Source organism: Petaurus breviceps, unplaced genomic scaffold (assembly GCF_028583685.1).
Source record: "Petaurus breviceps papuanus isolate PSGF00001 unplaced genomic scaffold, PetGlider_PUasm1.0 38, whole genome shotgun sequence".
In the NCBI taxonomy this organism is placed as follows: Eukaryota; Metazoa; Chordata; class Mammalia; order Diprotodontia; family Petauridae; genus Petaurus; species Petaurus breviceps.
Window position 1 is genome coordinate 23195557 of NW_027186304.1, and position 6849 is coordinate 23202405.

General features: G+C 38.9%; 1 protein-coding gene across 3 annotated transcripts in view; it reads right to left on the reverse strand.

The window, feature by feature from the left end:
- Positions 1 to 6849, reverse strand: part of RAB31 (RAB31, member RAS oncogene family) — a 269429-nt gene that overhangs the window by 112084 nt on the left and 150496 nt on the right. The window lies entirely within an intron of this gene.

Here is a 6849-nt window from a genome sequence, read left to right on the forward strand (position 1 = left end):
AAAGAAAGAAAGAAAGAAAGAAAGAAAGAAAGAAAGAAAGAAAGAAAAGAAAAGAATAATATCATAAGAATTCTCTCCATGTATCTTTTTTTGGGGTGACTCTTGGTAGCCAGTATCCACACAGAGTTGGGAGAGATTTCAGGTACTACCTAACCCACCTTATACCTAAAAAAAGTTATTTCTATAGCATACCCAACAAGTGATCATTTACCTTTAGCTTGAATAACTCCAATGAGTTTATTCAATTGCTTTGCTCACGTAATTTCCAAATATTTGTAGCACTGTCTTCAGCAACAGGATAAAGTAAAAAAAGGACCAAGATATTAACCACCCCAAATAGCCAATTCTATAGTCCCACTTAAAAAAATATTGTTCATCACAATCAGACTTTATTTGTTTTAAAATAGGGGAAATGTGGTATATATCTCCTCCATGTACTCTGTGATCCAATAAGCCTGGCTTCCTTACTGTTCCCCATACAAGACACTACATCTCCCAACTTGGGGCATTTTCACTGGCTGTCCCCATGACACCTAGAATTATCTCTCTCCTCATCTCCACCTCCTGGTTTTCCTGGCTTCCTTCAAGTCTTGGCTAAAATTCCACCTTCTTCAGGAAGTCTTTCATAATCCCCTTTCATTCCAAAGTCTTCCCTCTGTTGCTTCTCTCTCATTTATCCTGTATATAGCTTGCTTGCACAGAGCTGTTTGAATGTCATCTACCCCATTAGTATGTGAGCTCTTTGAGGGCAGGTACTGTCTTTTTCTTTTTATCCCCAGCTTAGCACTGTGCTTAATAAAATGTTTATTGATTGACTGAATAATGGAAAAAAATGCTAGGAAAAAAACCAGATATGGATTTTAATCTTAGATTTGACACTAGCAGTGTAACCCTGAAAAAGCCACTTAATATGACACTATGGAAAGAATAATAATATAGGATCTTTGGTTAGCGGATCTGTGTTCAAATCTCTGTTCTTGTGATTATGGGCAAATCACTTAACTTCCCTGGTCCTCAGTTTACTCATCTGTAAATGAGGGAGTTGGATTAGAGGCTTCTGAGGCTCCTTCCCACTCTAGAATTATGACCTTATGACCATTCCAAACCTCAGTTTCCTCATTTGAAAAAAGGGGATAACAGTACCTCAAAGGTTTGTTGTAAAGGAAAGAACTCAGGAAACTTGAAGTGCTTTATGAATGTGAACTGTTATTACTATCTACTATCAATGTGTTAGGGAGAGTGGGAGTTTGGTGCCAACAAGCCAAGACCAGTGGGGAGTAAAACAAGGGAAGGAATGATTATTTCACATTAGCCATTAGCTCTTTTCTGGGAGAAAGGTAGGTGTAGACGACCTGAAGGGTCAATGAACAAAGAGGGTCCTAGTGGTGACTGAATATGGAATGTGGTTTTGTTGACCCACGGTTGGCACCAGCTACATTAGGAAAAGTAAGCAAAGCAAAAGATAGAACAGGCTCACTCCAGTGCAGCTCCCTTGTGTGGACCCAGGGAAGTCACAACCAAAAGTATTCAATTTTATAGATAATGGATATGCTGTAGGATTTTCATCTAGGAGGAATATCAAGGAGTCTTTAGGGCTTACAAAAGAAAAGAAGCGATACTGCCCTCCTCCCTTTAGGAGTGGACATCTAGATGTATTAGCCTTATAGGGAAGTCTGGGAATGCCTGACTATTTTCTAAAATTATACGTGTAGAAGAATTACGAGATTGGCTTTCCCAGGTATCCTCCCTACCTGGTTCTTATCTAACACAAATCTTCAAATCCATATCAGGGTTTCCTTCCCTCTAGCTCAGAAGCCATAATAAAACTCCATTAGAAGAAAAAAAAAGCTGTTTGTCTGCAGTGTACAAAATCAATGCACAGAGCTCAGAGGGGGTGACAACAGTTTTTATAAACCGCTTGGAAGGTCCCAGATCAATGCTGCAGCTATTTCTGTGCTCAGTCAGACCAGATTCCAGCTCATATCACTGTGCAATATCCTATACCAAGGCTCAGTTCTTTTTTCCTATCCTTGGTGGCTGTTTTTAAAGTCGTTTGTGGGCACGCATATCCTTGCTATAGTTTCTTCTAAGTCAGTCCATAGAAACTGGAAACTGACTTTGTTCAGGTCAGAGGAATCATGTTACCTCATCTCTGTGAAACTAGCCCTTGCCTCCCATGACTGGTTCCAAATGAGTCGTGACACCAGTGATCTAATGTCACCCTGAACACCATACACATTAGTTTCCATCAGCCTTGGCCCATCCATCCCTAGCTACCAGCAACAGCAAAAATATGCCAGCTGGAAACAGGGCCAATTAGAGGGATCATGGGATTTAAAGTTACAAGACAACTTCAAGATCATCATGTCTACCTCCCTAATTTTACAGTAAGGAAATTAAGGCTTAGAAAATATAAATGGCTCAGCAGGTGTCACACTGCTAGTAAGAAAGAGAACTAGGCTTCAAACCCAAGGCCTTAGCTCTAAATCCAGAGTTCTTTCCATAAACTTTATCATGTTTCATCTTCCAATCGGGCATGGAGGCCATTTGACCTGGCCCTCAAGTTCAATGGAGACCTCAAATGTGAGCAGATAAGGTGCTATTATCATTCAATGTGGGCTAAAGGGCAGTTAAGTAATGCAGTGCCCAGTCTGGAGTCAAGAAGACTCATCTTCCTGGGTTCAAAGTTGGCTTCAGAGACTTACTAGCTGTGTGACTCTGGGCAAGTCACTTAGTTCTGTTTGCCTCAGTTTCCTCATCTGTAAAATGAGCTAGAGAAGGAAATGGAAAACCACTTCAGGATCTTTGCCAAGAAAACTCCAAATGGGGTCACAAAGAGTAAGAAATGACTGAACTGCAACAAAGATATGTTAGATGGGTCTCAACCTGCCTCAACATTCCATAAAAGGTAGATTCCCCCAACCCTCCATACAAAAAGGATTTTTTTTAAAGCATTTGATAAATTTTTAAAAATTCAAATTATTTCAGTTGTGAAACTGTCCTATTTTGTTTTTGTTTTTGGGGGTTGTTTGGTTTTTTTTTTTAAATTAGGGCTGGGAGCCTCAAAAGCTAAAAAGTGATTTAAGTCTCTTGGGAACTTTGAAAATCTACTAGTTATCATCTCTCCTTACAAAGCAGGAGAGGTATTTTTTGGTTTAATTACTATTTTATGGGTGGACAGTTTGGTTTGGTTCAGTTTGATTTGGGGAAAGAAGATGAAAAGGAAAAAAAAAAGAAGCATCTGTTAAACAATCACTATATGCCCAGTATAGCGAAATGCTAGGAATACAAATGTAAGCAAAAAAGAAAGCTAATTCCTGTCCCTAAGGAATTTATATTCTAATGGGAGAAAACATCATGCAAAAAGAGAGCTTAAAAGATGAAGGAGAGGCAGAAAGGAGAGGAGGAAGGAATCTAAGGTCAGGACTTGGTTCTGAGGTCCAGAAAGTCAAGCACAACTTCAGGAGGAGAATGAAAGTAGACCAGCCTGGGTCCTTCCATAGAATGGAGGCTCCACTGGGAACTGACCAATGGAAGAAAGGGGCAGGCCTTGTGGAGTAATATGTCAGAATGAGTCAGCCACAGGGATGGTAGGCAGTGGTTGGGTAAGGAGGTGGTGGTTGTAAGGAGGCCCCAGGTGCCGAAGGAAGTTCCAGGATAAGCTAGCGGCACAGAAAGCGGGTTTTTTAATACAAAAAAGTCAGGTAGAGGGCAAAGAAGAGAATGAAGGGAGAGAGGGCAAGTTGTCTCCAGGACAACTTCCTCAAAGATGACTATACAAATCCTTCACTGGGTTCACATTTACCACATGAAGATTGGGAGCTTGTGGAAGCTACTTTTCCCTAGCTCCACTCAACGATTTCCACTCCCTTCCTGGAACTCTCTCTCCTAATTGTGTTCCTCATTTGTTGTTAGCTAATCGAAGTGTTTATTAGGAATGATATATAGCTTTACCAGGAAGCCCATGCTTATCCCCTAATTTTCCACTCTTTTTCTTTCCCTGGTTCTCAAGTCAAGAAATAGAAAGAAAAAACAGCTTTTACTCCCTGCCAAAAAAAAAAGGTAGAGAGAGAAAAAAATTGATCTCAAGTATGTGTAACCCTGGGGAAGACCTCTAATGGTAAACAGTATTTTTAAAAAGTGTTCTGTTTTTCCTTTTGCTATTTCTTTGTGTTTGCACTTGTACCTTGGGCAACATAATAAAGGGCCTAGTCATCAGGAAATGTTACTTTGCAACATCAAAGAAAAGGGAGAAGGGTCTATTTGTAAAAAAAAAAAAATTATTTAGAGCAGCTCTTTTTGTAGTGGTAAAGAAGTGGAAATCAAGGGGATGCCCATCAGTTGGGGAATGACCAAAGAAGTTGTGGTGTATGATTGTGATAGAATACTATTGTGCCAAAAGAAATGAAAAGCAGGATGGCTTCGGAAAAACCTGGGAAGACTTATATGAACTGATACAAAGTGAAGTCAGCAGAATCAGGAGAAGATTATACACAGTAAAGCAATATTGTAAGGATGTTTAACTGTGAAATACTTAGTTACTCTGATCAAGATAATGATCTAAGGCAATTACAAAGGACCTATGATAAAAAATGCTATCTACCTCCAGAGGGAGAATTGTTGAATTTTGAATGCAGATTGAAGCATAACTTTTTCTTGTTTGTCTTTTTTGTCTGTGTTTTCTTTCACAAAGTGGCTAACATGGAAATGTTTTACCTAATTTTACACTCATAATTGATATCAAATTGCTTACCTTTTCAAGGAATGAGATGGGTATGAGAATTTAAAATTCAAATTTTTAAAATATGAATGTTAAAATGTTTACATGTAATTTGGAAATCATTAATGAAACAAAAATTTATTTCAAATAGTAATGTGCTCATGAAAGCCTTGTCAGTCCTCAGTTTTAATTTTTTTTTTTAATTTCATAACAAGACTGAAGGAAAGTCCTTTTGATGGTTACACAGTCTGGAGGAAAGACTAGGTTTCAGACCTAATCTCTCAAATAGGAATGCCTACCTTCATACCACTTGGAATCTCTCATCTATCCTCACATAATACTTTTTCCTTATACATGTCTTACATTCTTTTTTTCATTACACTTATGTGTGTATGTCATCCCTTCTTATGGATTATAAATTCCCTGACAATAAAAACTGTGCTATTCATTTTGGTAAACCCCAGAAAGCACAGTAGGAACTAAACAAATACCTGTTTATATGAATGAATGGATGGATGGATGGATGGATGGGTGGGTGGGTGGGTGGGTGGATGGATGGATGGGTGGGTGGGTGGATGGATGGGTGGGTGGGTGGGTGGGTGGATGGATGGATGGATGAAATGTCCTCTGCCCTTACTTCTACCTATCTAAAGCCCACCCCTAATTTTACCCTCCTCCAAGATATGCTCCCTGATTTCCCCAGCTGGTAACTATTTCCTCATTATGTTTCAGTATTTTTTTTATTTTTCTTATGCATTTATCACATTCTCATTTGTATCATGGTTACTTGTGTACATGTCTTCTCAACCCAGCAATTGCAGCCTCCTTGAGGGATCCTATCTAATTTATCTTTGTATTAAGCAGCTAGATGGCCCAGTGGATAGAGTTCTGGGCTTGGAAGCAGGAAGAACTGAGTTCCTTAGCCATATAATCTCAGGTAAGTCCTCAGTTGTCTACCTATAAAATGGGGGTGATAACAGTACGTACATTATAAGGTTGTTGTGAGGATAAAAATGAAATTACAGGGGCAGCTAGGTGGTGCAGTAAGAGCACCAGCCCCGGAGTTGGGAGGACCCAGGATCCCGGCCTCAGATACTTAACACCCACACAAAAAAGAACTGGCCGTGTAATTTTAGGCATGTTACTTAACCCCAACTGCTTTAAAAAAAAAATGAAATTACACACACACACATGTATGTGTGTATTTACAAAACTAAAACACTATATTAGTGCTATATATTATTATAATGTTATCCTTTAGCATTATGCTAGGTACCTAATAATTATTGATGAATGAACTCGTTAATAAATGAACTAAATAAATAAAAGAAAATAATTCAAAGGTCATCCTTTAAAAAGGCATGTGCCAAGGAAAGCTGTAACTCCTTTTCTCTTGTCCTTCTGCTGCTGAGATGGTGGACATGGGGGAAAGGATAAGAGTAGAGGTAAAAAGAATCCCAGTCCAACCCATGACTCAGAGAGTCTCCATTACTAAATTCAAGGGAAATAGTCAATGACCCATCTACATGCCCGACCCCTTTTCTATGATATTTATACTTTATACTAACCTATCCATAATGCTCTCTGTGATAAGCAGAATGACCATTCTTATTGGCAATCCAAAATAGTTAATAGCTGTGCCTGGATTTTGTTCACCTATGACATCATTTCCAAAAGAAAAAGGAAAAAACATCCAAGTCATGGATGGCATATGAGAGGCATCTATTTTTCTTGGCCATTTAGGAATTGTTTTGAGCTACATTCATTATATCTAGTAGGCCCTTCTGGTCCAGAAGGCAAATGAAATGAATGACCCACTGGCTCTGTTCCCATCTTTCCCCTTGCTCAACATGCCCTCTGCCTTTTTCTCTGCTTACCTAAATTCTATGCATCCCTCAGGGTTCAGTTTAAGCTCTACCCAAAACTGTAATAATTTACTTTCTTTTCACACCAATAGACTCCTGTAGAATTTAGTGTCTCTCCTGCTCATTTTGTATTTATCATTATCGTGTGGCCTAATATTACTAGCTACCTTTTAATAGGCATAATGTTCTATCATCTGAACTACTCTGTGTGTTTCTTAGGGGAGCAGGCACACCAGTTCATGCTCATATTTACACTTTATTTAT